Source organism: Pygoscelis adeliae, unplaced genomic scaffold, assembly GCF_000699105.1.
Source record: "Pygoscelis adeliae isolate BGI_AS28 unplaced genomic scaffold, ASM69910v1 Scaffold85, whole genome shotgun sequence".
Lineage (NCBI taxonomy): Eukaryota > Metazoa > Chordata > Aves > Sphenisciformes > Spheniscidae > Pygoscelis > Pygoscelis adeliae.
The window spans coordinates 5019142-5033126 of record NW_008824900.1 but is presented as its reverse complement, the minus strand read 5'-3'; the positions used below and the strand labels follow the sequence as shown (position 1 = coordinate 5033126).

General features: G+C 39.2%; 1 protein-coding gene across 1 annotated transcript in view; it reads left to right on the top strand.

The window, feature by feature from the left end:
• Nucleotides 1-3401: 3401 nt before the first annotated feature.
• LITAF (lipopolysaccharide-induced TNF factor) overlaps nucleotides 3402-13985 on the top strand; it is a 27236-nt gene continuing 16652 nt past the window's right edge. The window contains exon 1 of the mRNA XM_009324739.1: nucleotides 3402-3419. The gene's annotated coding sequence lies outside the window, so the exon portion shown is untranslated. The remainder of the gene's footprint in view (nucleotides 3420-13985) is intronic.

Sequence of the window (13985 nt, the reverse complement as noted above, 5' to 3'; positions counted from 1 at the left end):
TAATTTCTTAGAATGCTCATGGTAGGACACTGAGAATAGAAATAAAATGTGTCTGCAGGAGTTTCACCAATTTGTCCATTTTAATTTAATTTTCTTAGGAATTTTTCATATTCATAAGTAGTCTGAAAAATATTGACAGGCTGACATTTAATTAAAAAGTATGTAGCATTGCCATTATTGCTTTACATGGGGAAATTGGATGCTGATTTCACACTGATTTAACATTGCTCTTCCAGTCTGCTCTTGTAAACTGACATTTCTGCCTTTCCTCTGGGTATCCAAGCTCAGTGTCTGAACTAATCAAGAATGGCTGAACATTGAATGGTTTGGGCATTCTGGAACGAAGTAGGCATATTCCAAGTCAGAAATAAATGAATAGATAATGTGTTAATAGTATCATATACAGTGTTATGGTCCACTGTATCATACTGATTTATAGAAGAGAAAATAAAATGCCTAAATGCCTGGTTTCCTAGAGCAACTTTTCACCTCATTTTTCGAGTTCTCAGAATAGGCAGCATACCAATATTGTTGCCAACAGTCACCAGTAACCTCATGGAGCCGTATAACTTCAAATAAGAGGGAATACCAAAGATAATTTAGTGTGGCTGAGTAAAAGATTTTTTTCTGATGGGGGGTTTTCCATTGCACACCGTGTAAATCTGTCTGTTTTTGAAATGGAGAAGAGTCAATACATGGACGTGTAGCTCCCTCTTTAGAGCTGGAACAATTTGTGCAGATTTTTTTTTTGTGTGTGTGTGTAATATAAGGTTGTTGGGAGGCTTGGGAGTGGGGTGGGTTGGGTTTTTTTTTATTTTTAAGGAACAATTGGTGTAACTTCAACCTCTGCACCTGGGTGACTTTTGAATTGATCTTTTTCCCCTCTTGTTTGTCATGAAACACACTAATAAATAATGGACTGTCCATTACGTTTGCTGAAAACACAGTTCCATAATAATCATCTGGAACAGAATAACTTCCATGTTCTTATCTTACTGATTCACCTCACCTTGCAACTGTGGACTTGGCTTTCCCATGTAAATTGCTAGAGGTCAGCTTTGTGGGCTCTCTGAGTAAAGGCAATTAATCTCATTTTGTCAGTGGTAGTACTGTGCAGTAGAATTACTTGCTCTGGTATAGAACAATTCAGTAAAGGCAGTAGGAAGCTAAACTTGGATATTCTGACTACCAATGTTTTAGTCTACCTATCAGCTGCCCCCTCATGTAGCTTGCTTATTTTCAAGTACTTGTTGTTGGGGGTTTTCAGTTGTTCCTATTTTCCCCAAGCCTGTAAGCAGGTCAGCTCTGCTTTTAAGAGAACTCACTAGCTGGAATAAAGCATAGGGGTGCAAAGTAGGAGTTGGAGTGAGTGATAGTTATAAACAATAATATTGCCTCACTCTCACAAAGAGCCCTAACCTTGTGTAGGATGAAATTTAGCCCCAAGTTTCCACAGTCGCTTTAGTTTAAATGTCAAAAAATGTGCTTTTAGTGTGTCTCTGTTTCTCTTATAGCACTGCCGAGCACTTTCACAAGTTCTGTAGAGCTGTTAACCTGAAAATAAACTTCTTCTAAGTGTCATTTCCGCTTCACACTCACTATCAGCTAGTTCACAGCTCAGAGCACTGACTGTACGTTTGTCCATTGTAACTTCAGCACAGTGACACTCAGAGTTGAGAGATGCCCTTGTTGGCATTACTTCTCCTTTCACTCTGAACAGTTTTATTGCCCAGTGGATTTCTTCTCAAAACTTCAGCTGCAGCCAGTGGAGGAAGCAGCATTGACACAAAACAACCCTTGCCCTCCAATCTGTATATCCATCAACACATTCTTTGCTCTTTTCTGTGAAATGATCAAGAGTGAACAGAAATGCGATAACAGCATTAGAAAGGGACCTTGTCTTGTGGGAGTGGTGTTGTACTTATCACACCTGTTGTAATTGTTGCATTTATAATTCCGTGGGTTTTAGCCACTTCGCATATACATAGCCGAAAATATCTCATGAGTGACATGTCAAGTCCCTTGTTGGCCTCTGAGACTTCTAATGGAATTGCCCATTCTGGCAGGAATGTCTTACTCCCTTGAAAGTTTGCCTATAGGGCAGAACCAAATACATTTCAGTTTTCTGAAGAGCCAGTAATAATAATTAATTAGGCCAATTTTCTTCATGCTGCTTGAAAGCAGCTGGGTAGGAAAACCTGTCCAATGGTCTTGGTTTAAGCTAATGCCAGTTTGCAATGACAACAATGTCAATCGGGGGGGGGGGAGGGGAATTAACACTGTAGGACTTCTGCTGAATTGGGATCGCCAGGGTTGGAAGCCACATCTGGCCTTTTTGCTGAAAAAGCACGACTATACAGTGCTGTGCTTCACTGAAGGACTTGGAGAGCTGCATTAGTTGTGGGTGGTGGAATCAGTTGTGGGAGGCAGAGTAAAGGATGGGTGTATGTTATTTTCACATAATATACAATGAGAGTGTTTCATATTGAATGTGTGGCTAGCAGGTTCATTATTTCTACCTTCAAAAATATCTTCAATAAAATTAGGATTTGGATTAACTTGGATGTCAGGACTCTATCATCAGAAAATTAATCCCACTCTTTGGATTAGCATTTCACATGTCTTAGGGGTTTATGGGTCTTAAGCTATTTGAGTGTATTGAAGTGACAACTGGTGAGCAAAATGCCAAATAGTTTATTCATAAACATACTTAAATAATGTCAGGACATTTGGAATAGAACAAGTATCCTATTCTGAATTCTTTTTTCAGAATAGCCCTGTGCTCCTGTTTTCAGGCTTTACTTTGGGTACAGTTGCCTTTAGTTTAAAAGTACACTGGAAATATGCATGTAATTGAATGGGATGTGTTCATTACTTGTATGACAACAAAAGGGCTTTCAGCTGCTTTGCAGAAATGGGAGAATTCCATTACTAATTTCAGTATCCTGGCTCTTTGGTTGCTTTCAATTTTGTTAAAGATTATGTGTATGAATATCAACAAACTGAGGAAGGCTGGAGGATGGATGATAAGGGGGGGTTGATTATTATTTGATCACTGTAAGAAAAAAGTGGAAAATACTTATGTTGTAGTAACAGCAAACCTGCAAGACTTTTGCAACTCAGTAAGTTTATCTGTCAGAACATTTATGCTTCAGCCACTTGGTGCCAGTGTTTCCGAGCTTAGCTGGGAAACACTGCTTTGTACTAGAGCCCAGATAGCTCCATGTCCTTCTGGCTCTTCAGTCTGGTGTCAAAAGGACACAGTCATATGCCTATAATTGTTTCAGCCTTAGTTGTGGCTTGGAAACCATCCTAAGATGAAGTGGTTTCATTAAAAAAAAAAAAGTGCAATGCTGTCTCTATAGTAATACTAATGCTAAAGTTATGACAGATGGAAACAAGGTCAAGTCTGCAGAGCGGTAAGTCCTTTTATTAGGCTGACATAAAGAAAGTGACAAAGCACATAGGACCTCATCTGAAGATGAGCATGTAGACTTGAAAATGAGCTTCATAGGTGAGTCTAATAGAAGAACATTACCTCTCTGTGGAAACTTTATCTCAAAAAGTATAGTCCAATATAACTATGAGATCCAAAGGGGACAGATGGGTCCGTTGTATTTGTTTAATGTTTCTATTTCTGGCAGCAATCTGTGGCAGGATGTGGGGTGGCTGTATTTTGTTTTCTTTTTAATCTGAACAGACCTACTGAGAGCTCTGAGAATTTGATGCCTTTTTTGTTATCAGGTATATAGGGATAAATTCTTCCAGACTGTTCTTAGTTTCTTCTTCCTATGAAGCACTGTCTTCATTCTGAGGTTTTTGTAGTTTGGTCAGTCCTTTCAGAACCCTAAGCTCTTTTTCTTGCCCCTCTTGCCTGCTTCTCCTAGGCAGTGAGATAGACACTGGTAAAAACAGACATTTGGTAAGGTTATAATCCTTCTCCCTACAATGTCTTTGCCTCATGATTGACTTAACTTGGTTACAGCCACCTGAAATCTCAAAGAGGAAAAACTGGTTCCCCTGGATGACAGACATTTTCTCTTTTCCATGTGAACTGAAGTCTCTGATTACCTCTGAGGCAAGCAGATTTTTAAATTATATAAGCAAATCATGAAAATAACTACAGACAGATTTTCTTCTGTCCTTGTCTAGAAGGATAATGAAATGAAGAAGGATAATTACATTGAAGCTTTTTTGTCCCATAGATGTTGCAAAATATTTTGCTGTGCCAGTTCCTTTTGGACACAGTGTATGCCATCTTGTGGACAAGTCACATTATGTCTGAATCCCTGAGACAAATATTAAAAGATCATGATATTTTGTGTGTGTGTGTGGTAAAATTGCTTAGTTGTGCAATATGTAAAATAGTACATATTTGTAGCTCAATGCAAACAATCCAGCCTCTTGGACGCTGATTTTGTAATTGAAGTTACTTGAGTTTGCTTGGTTCCCTTACTTTTGAGGAAGCTGAATTTCTTTTGCTAGGATATGAATCACTTGTTACCACTTGTAAAACTATCAAACATAAAATTCTTAGCAGTTTTCTTCTTAATTAAGTTTAAAGCAATGACCTAGAATTATGTTCATCTGGGAACAAATCAGAAATAATTGAGAAACATCTGTCAAAGCAGCATAATTGCTACATGCCAATAATAATAATAAGAAAATAATTTTAGAAATTTCCTTCCTTCAAGAATGAAAGCAAAAATATTCTTCTTATTAGAGACATAACCAACTTGTACAAATATTATTTTTTTTATTTTAAATTAAGATCTATACTCTTTATTGACCCATACTAGTTTGATTCTTTCTTGGTAGAAAGCAAGTGACAACTCTAAGACATTCTTTAGTGACTGAAAAGTCCTTTCCAAAAGCCATAAGGATTTGTTTTACAGGGAAGGCTCTAAAACCCCCAACACTTGTCAAAATATTATGCTTGCTGAATGAGATCATTTCCCTTTTCATGCAGAGATCAACAGATCTTGTCTTGTAAAAGTCCTTTAGAGATAGCCCACTGCCTGTTTCTTCTAAAACTTAAAATAAGGCAAGCTTATGGTAAAATGTTTCCAAAAACAAGCATGTAAAAAGTGAAACATAGATGGTTACAAAGGTGAAGTCTTTGCTGTTAGCTTGAAAATACAATTCTAATAGGAAAAAGTCTTAAATAAGTTGATCAAACTTAAAATCTAATTTGAACTCAGAAGCAATTTTATGTTTTAAAAAAAGACTGTAATTTAAATTTGATTTAATGAATAAAAATTGCTGGACAAATAAAGTAGCGTCAACCATGTGCTGATTAAAGAAACTTTAATGTTCATTGTGCTGACAGCTGTGTCCTGCAGGTAGGCAGAGCCATTTCTAGCTTTAGGGTAGATGTTCTTCTTAATTGGTCATGCAGAGATACTGAAAAGGTGGCTGATTAATAAGCTTTCCCACCATTCATGTATAACAGAATTAGTGCTACAGAGGTGTAAGCAGCTTCTGGTAATAGATTTGTCACCCAATATTGCCAGGTACCTGAAGTACTGAAAGCTATCAAGCAAGTGGCAAAGCAGCTCGGTCAGATGGTTCTACTGTTGAGATATACGAATGTGGGTAATGTAAGCTGGTAAGAGAACTCATGACTTCCTAAACAAACATCTGGGACCAAAACCAAGCATTGCAAGTATTTGAAGATACTAACATCGCCCACCCGTATGACAATTAATGAGGTCATACGCATTGTGATAATCATAAGGATCTGTGTTTGCTGACCAATGCTGAAAATGAGCTGGACTAAACTCAGCCATGAATTTGCAGAGCAGCAGTTTATTTTTAGTTACTGTAGATTCTGTTCTGGTTGTGGCACAGATCACATGATTTTGCTGGAGGGCAAATTCAGGAGGAGCTGCGCATACAATCAAGACTTGCAGAATCTACGGTACGGCAGATCAGCCAGCTCTCAAAATCCCAAAGTACTTTCAACCATCATGTGAGGGTTTCTAGTTCACTTATTCTTATTACTAGTATTTGTCTGCAAGAGTATTCAATTGTTTACTGATTGCCTTGCTTGCCCCGAAGGATTAGTCTGAAAAGACAGAGGATTCATTTCAAGTGAGGAGTGTCCTGAACACTTGGCGTCCATATGTAACAAGCCACTCAAGGCTGCCAGCAAATTTGGTGAAGGGCTTTCTTAACATGTAGCAATGGATGATGAGATTGCATAATTAGTCATTGTTTAGGTATTAATCCTCACACCGCTATTGCTGTTTTAGCTCTGTAGCTATGACACTTGTGCTGATTTTGTCCCCAGATTGTAAACTTCCTGGTTTGCTGCTTCCTGCAGACAAGCAATATCAAGTGACAAGATATGGTATGTAATATCTGAGTTTCTGGAACAGGAACTGATACCTTCCCAGCTGAGACTGTTGGCCATTTAATTTCTATGTGGACTTGAGAGATTCACTGAGGTGCCTTTAATGAAAGCAGTCCTGCTGGGGAACTGAAATATTAAACACTATGTCAAAGCTATTCTTAAATCATGTAACATAAGTTATAACAACTAGAGATTGTAAACCAAGACAGAATTCAATAGCAATAACTTTGCAATTGCCAGAACTGCAGCAAGTATTACTACTGCTAAGTTCAAATGTTTGTAGCATGAAGTGAGAGGAGCATAAGAAAACAAATACTTACTGGCATCTGGCTTTGCGCATAATGTGTGAGTGATGCTGTGGGAACAGAATTTCAGAGAAGTGGATATGTGAGGCCTTAAGGAAAGCCTCACTGGATAACTGTGAATTTTTAGCAATAAGGTCTTAATCTCTATACATATTTCTGTATTTCTTGCCTATATCCCAACTAGGTTGTAATAATTCTGGTGTCCAGATGACAGCTGTGTGAAAAATTATTATGTCAGAATTATGCACAAGAGACTACTGTATCATTCCTTACTCGCTTTAGATCCACAGAGTTGGATCAAAGCAGTTCATTAAAGTAAGTCTGGCTGCTGCCTTACGTAAAACAACAGAAAGCTTAAATGTAAGATTTAGATCGGTGGTTTCAGTGGTCAGATGATAACATGAGCCAGCAAAGCTGACTTGTAGCCAAGACTATACCACAGCTTGTCCAAACAGTAGGTCAGGCATTATTCTGGAGGAAGGGTGAGAAAAGATGGGCTTGTTGCACTGCTTCATTCAGCAATGGCATCACAGCAGCTGAAATCATGCTTCATTTCTGTCTATAGGAAAAATAATCAGGCAGCTTTATTTTTAAAATCGCATCCTTCCTCTACTCTGTCAAAGGAGTAGGAAGATGTATTTGAAGGGTAAATGGCTGGAGAATCATAATTTTCCTCTCTGTTTTCTGATGGCATTATTAGAGAATCCATCAAATAATGGATGACTTAATCAGGACAGATCTGCCATTCTTAAATGTGAAGCTTTTCTAGCATAACCATTTCTTTTTGGTTGTTTATACTAGGAGAACCATTACTGGCAGTGAATGGTTATTCTCCTTGTAATTCTTTACATGAAGTGCCCAGTGTTATGGGAAAAATAAATCTATCATTACCTCTTTTGACACCACACTGCTGTGTCGCTCTCTAGGGAGATGATATGATTTACTTAATGTTCTGCTGTAGTGTGAAACTCTTTTGCAATCTGGTGACTGTTATTAGCTGCTATGATGATCAAATAACACTACAGGAGTTGGTAATTAAGAAGGAAGCAATACTAAAAGAAGGACAGTAAAGTATTAATATTTAGGTTTGGATGAATTTAGCAATTCTGTCAACCAGTTGCAATTCTGGGGGATCATGTGCAGTTTCAGACTTGATATGCTACTTCTATGTTTCACTATGTTTCACATAATAAATCCATTAATATTCCAATCTTCCACAAGCATATTACCCCACATATTACCAAGTTGCGGATGAAAGAAATAAGTCTTTTTTTCCTTAATGGTCACACTAAGCCAGGCATGTACAGTGAGGAGGGTGCATGCTTGGGAAAGAGGATGGCAGATGTTTACTATCAGGAGGAGTTGTTGCGATACCTTAAACTAAGAGTTGGCCTCCCCGGGAAGGCGGGCAGTCTCTGACCCTGCTCTGTGGAGGCAGAGAAGCCCACCTCCATGCATCTGCCCAGCACACGGATAATCTCTAGGGTAAAGGAGTTCCCTACCTGCCAAGATGGCAGTAAATGGGCAGCTGCAGCCTCAAAAGAGAGAACAGCAGCAGCCAGGAAAAGTTCAGCCTCAAACCTCCCTCACCAGAGAGCACCAGGCAGAAGTGTCCGAGTGGCTGCTGTGAAGGGGGCGTGTGGGGTGAAGAGACCTGAGAGCAGTTTAAAAGCTCAAAACTTTTGGAGAGTTTGCCCTTTTCATCCCATTGGTTTCCAGCACCCGGGGGGAGTTGGGATCACCAGGGGAAGTGTAAAAGACACTGGAAGAAAGTGGGAACTGAGAAAGAAGATGGTTTTATGTAAGATAATGTGTCTGAGAGCTGACTTGAAGTCACTATTTATCTATCGTGAGGGTTTCTTTTGTTTTTTTTTTCCCCTACCAGTTCCATATTGGTGTGGAGCAATAGTTTTGTTTTGATACATGAACCTAAGCAATGATGCTGTCAGTCACGGGGTATTTATCTTCACAAAGTAGTTTCTGAAAGGGAGGGCGTATTTCTGGGCTCTCTGTTCTGTTTTCTTTTTTTTCCCCTGCCCCCTCTGTCACACACAGAATTTACTCTGGGATAATTTAAGTTGAAGTTATTAACTCCCAAATCAACATTGCAAAGCCCCCTATCACAGCTTTTTTAAAAGCCAAGTGTTTGGAAACCAGCATTCAAGGCAACCCACTTCCTGCCAGTCTTGAAACCCAGGCTCTGCTCTTGTTCACACAAGCAAAGTGCACTGTACTTTCAAATGAATTTGGCACTTATAATGTCAGACTCTTTGATAACTGCACATGTCGGTATAGTTGTTTATATTGAACAGGGCTGGTGCTCACCCAAGCAGAAACAGTACAGCAGTGTTATCTAGGCCTGTCTCTGCAAGCTGTTAATTATTGCATTGTTAGCCCTGAAGTATTTTGTGATTAGTATTTCTGTAGTAGTACATGAGATGAAGTATATTATGGCAGTACTTAGTTTTAATAATTGCAGACATTTTTATGTGCACTTACTCTTAAAAGTAGCTTAGAGAATAAAACTGAAGCTGTCTGCACAGTACAATCGGAAAGCGCTGAAGTTACTATAGAGTGGGTTTGGAAGCTGATGAAACCCTAAACCCTGAACCCAACGAAAGCTTGAGGGCCAAATGGTTCCTTTAGCTATTGCTCCTCTGCCCAACAGGCTTTGAGAGGACCATATAGAAGTTGAAACTAATTTCTCCTGCACTGAAGTTAATTGAGTTAACTTAGAGTAGACAGAACTATTACATGGTAATGTTATTCCTTCAAAATGTAGCTTTTGCCTATCTTTCAATACCTTGACTCATGAAGCATTTGGCAGATTTTTTTTATTTATTAATATTTACCAAATCAACTAATATGCTGTCCCAGTCCTTGTTTTATCAAAGCTCTAAGCCCTAGATCCAACCTAAATGAGAACGTATTTAAAAACAAAAGTCAATGATACTATCGTTTTCCTTCCTGATCAAAAAACACCCAGAGTGCCAACTATTAAAAGCATTGTATAGAACCCTGCAGAATTAGTTCAGGGGACTCTATATTCTACCATGAGTGTTCAGCATTCGGAACCTCAGCTAGAATAGCTATAATCACTGAGTGCTAACGAGGGTGCTGTTGGCACTTTAATAGGGATATGCAAATTGCGTTTTGTGGCTGCCGAGTACATGTATGTGTGCAAATACCACCTTTATATAGCCATAGTGCCTCACAACGGGTAAGTGAACTTGCTACTGTGGCTAATGTGTGTTTTTTCCCGTTCATCAGCAGGCAGCCTTGAAGAGGCTCATGCCTTCCCTCCCCTTAGCGCTCCAGTGTCGAAGTGCAGCTAACACCCCCAACAGGGAGGCTTTCCTCTGACAGCCAAAATTCCTGTTTTCATGCTCCTGTCTACTATGAAGGAGCTGCTTAGGTAACTGAATCTCATCTGGGCAAACTGTGTGCCTAGCTCATGACAGCTAAGTATTACCAGTGCTTCGAGGACATATCAGCAGTGTGAATGTGCACTCTACACTGAAATGTGGGATGTGTATCGTGTTTTCAGCTTTGAGGCTTGAAGTGTGACCTTCAAAGCCCATGTCACATGGTCGCTTGGCTAGTCCGAGGGAGAAAATCTCCCTTGAAGATCAGCTGCTGTTAGCTGGAGAGGCAGCAGAACATCTTCATTTGTACCTTGGACCTGTAGAACAGAATATTGATTTGCACTCATGGCACTGACCAGTATGTGTATTTTATTATTGGTTAAAATGCAGGTCAATTTTAAAGAAGTAAAGTTTGACCAAAGTCACTAGAAATCAAATGGCATAATAGCAAGTTGTACTACTGTTTTGTGGTGGGTTTTTTTTGTTTTGTTTGGGTTTTTTTTTAATTGATGCATTATTTCTTAAACCAGATAGGATTATTAGCTCACCATTTGGACATGTTATACAATGCGGGTGACACGTGTGACTTGTAATGACCTAGGTTTGTCTTACATCTATTTTCCAGGAAGTCAACCAAGTTTTTCTGGAAGTAATCAAAAGATGTAGAATCTCTTACTTCCTTAGTCAGTTTGTTTCACTTGCTTATCACCCAACTATTGAAATGGAAAAATAAGACATTAATCTTAATTTTCCTAGCTTTGTCCTCTCAACATAGGTTTTTACTATACTTTTCTCTCTTTGATTAAAAAGCTCTTTACCATCCGATACTTCCCCCTATAATCCAGTGAGTGATTTGGGACAATAATTTTCTAAACTTGAAGAAATTGTATAATTCCATAATCAAAGAGATTCAATACTCAGACTAAATACTGATCTTCATAGCAGTACTATTTAATTAAGGAGAAACCTAAGAAAAACCTGTGCATTCTATATACTGATTGTTTTGACAGATATGTACAGTTGAATTTTTTTAACTTATTTTACTCCCTAGAAAACTTTTTATCCAAATTCTTTAGCAGTAACAACCTAGCAGAACAGTATCTGATAATGGAGGGTAAAAGGACAAAAGGATTATTTTGACTCACTTAAATAATTGCATATAAATCCGCTCCAGTTTTATTAATTTTTTGTCAGTGTTATCCACAAAATTACATGAAAAAGAATGTAGCTCACAGGTGAGCTAAATTCACTATAAGGCTCAGAGAAAAGATTTAGAATTAGCAAAATCAGTGCTAAGCTATACCACTTCAATCAAAATTCAAGTTCTGCTTTCTCAGGCAGTCAACATTTCCGTGGGCAGAAGCTGAATTTTGATTGATTACCACCTGACATTGTAAGTAATTTGTTCTTCATCAGTATTGATCCCAGCTGGAAGTTCATGCCCTTGGGACTTTGAAGTAGGTTTACTTCAACCAATTGATGCTTGTAGCAGTGAATTATGTAGAAATTGTAACTGGATTTTTGGTCTGGTTTGGTTTTGTTCATTACTGTAAACATAAATCTTCCAAAATATTTTGAAGTGTTACTCTTCTAGATGGCACTGCTGTTTGTCTTTTTTTTTTAAATTAATGCCATCAAGTTTACCTGTTTCTCTTTTAAAATATTTATATTGTGAAAAGCAAACCTATGAATGGCTTAAATTTTAGCTGTTATTGTAGGTCAGGATATTGACTGGCAATTGCAATACCAAAATGACTGGCTGTACTTTGCTTGTACTAACTGTTCAAATTTTGTTTGAGTTCTTGTTCTGTTTGCTTTGCAACTCAAATCAGCCATTGCAACAGTGGGGAAAAAAACAAACATTCTTACATTAAGTCAAATAATCTGAATCTACCTTGCTTTCTCTGTAAATCTATGTGTGTACATTGATTACTGGTCTGAAACTGCATTCTGGCACAACTCTCCTTAAATATCTAGTAGTATTGAAATGATCAAAACTCATAGAAATTCTTTTCTAGCCTCAACTAATCAGTATATGCAAAAAGACAAAAAAAAGATTGATTTTTTTCTGGTGTGTGCGCAAGTCCTATGATTTCCAGGCAGGAGAAAAATAAGGTGACATTAAGGTCTACTTATTTTACAAATTGAAGACATATTACAGTATGTAAAATATGGCTAACAGGCTTTTAAATGTACATCAACTCCTAAACTTCATTTAGTTTCTTTGGTGGAAACTTACTGTTATAAAAGCAAAAGCTAATAAATCTAGCATGCATTCATTTTGGGGGTTAAACTGACACCTACTGGTGTTCTGTAATACAATACATGCAATTAGTGTGATGACAAAATATACACAATATTCTGTGTACATTTCCATTTCCCTGATGCTGTTAGCAGCCCTGTTGATGACTCAGTAGGGTGGAGAAAAGCGTAACAGGCAAATATAGCAGGTGGGGCTGCCTAGCACATCATGCCAGTGGACAGGGATGGTGTGGAGCTCCCGTAGTTACAGCATGTTGCATTCGGACTTACCTCAAGCTTCTGAAATTGCCACGTGGCCTTTTTTCCTCTCAAGATTTTTTAAAACAGATTATGTTTATAATCTTCAGAACAAAAATATTCTAATAGGTTTGATTTCTATCCATGTTTCCTCAAGCATGCAGTGACTTGGCACTGCCCACGTCCCCACCTGGTCGCTTGGTCTATTGCAGTAAGAGAACTTCTGTGGGTCCCACCGCACAGGCGGCGGCTTCGGGGAAGCTGGGCTGGGTTTGCCCTGCGGGGCAGGCAGACACCCTGCCTAACCCAGGCAGGCTGGTGGGCTGCAGCCCACAGATGCTGTGGTGGCCTGGCCAGGCACAGGCTGGCTAAAGCTGATGCTTCTTTCACCCAGTGCCAGTCAGCAAAGGACTGGAAAGGAAGGAACTGGTGAATGGTGAGATAGGTGGGAAGGAGGAGGGGTAGTGAGCGGAAATATGGTCATGCGCTGGCAAATGGATGCTGACCGCCTGCTGTATTTGGACATTTGGTGGAAACAGTAGTAGAGCAAAGGGGAGCAATGTTATTGGGGTCCCCAAGGAGGAGTAAAAGCTGTAGCACAAGCCAGTCTCTGACTAGATGTAACCAAAAAACATGGGAGAGCATGGCAGTTGGAGTAAGAAGACTTTCTGTTGAAGGACGTGCCTTATTTCACCCTGGGAGATGTGTTCAGTCATGGCTTTTCTCTTCTGCGGCTTCTAAGCTGCTCATCGGGAAGGGGATTTAGTTACAAAGAGAACAATTATTCCAATTTTAGTTAAGCCAGGGCACCAGAGCCAAAATTACTCGTATTCTGCTCCTGAGAAAAATATAATAATATATAATGTGGTTTCTTGATAATGATGAAAACTTATTCACCACTAAGTCTAGTTCTACTCTCAGGTTCAAATGCTAACTCTGGCTGAATGCTGCTGAATCACCCTGCCCCTTCCCCCCAAATCAGGGCACTGGGAGTGTTCATGCTGCCAGGGCCCTCATACTCCATCCTCTGATGAGAACCCTGAGTACCTGTACCTGCAGGTGATTCAGCAAATTACCGTGACTGCAGAGCTCACTGTTGGGCTTGTTGTCACTTGGGGCAAGAGCCCCGTTTGTCCTGTGAAACCTGAATTCTGGCTCTGGGATGGGTTTGAATTGAAGCTTTATACATGTTACTTAGGGTGAGGTCCAAGAAAGGATTTAAACACAAAAATAGGACTTTAACGGATTTTAGATGCTTTCAGTCAAAAGCCCTAATGCACAATCCCTGCTGAGCCCTGAGGGGTTATTGACTACCTTCAGTCTAAAGTAGATTAAAGCACTTGAATATTGGGTCTCGCCAACTGGTTCACCTAGACTATAGCTGGTGAAGCAGTCCTTGTTGAATCCCTTTCAGGGATCTGGCCAGTAATTCATTTTCTGTCTTATCTTTGAGCTGTTGGG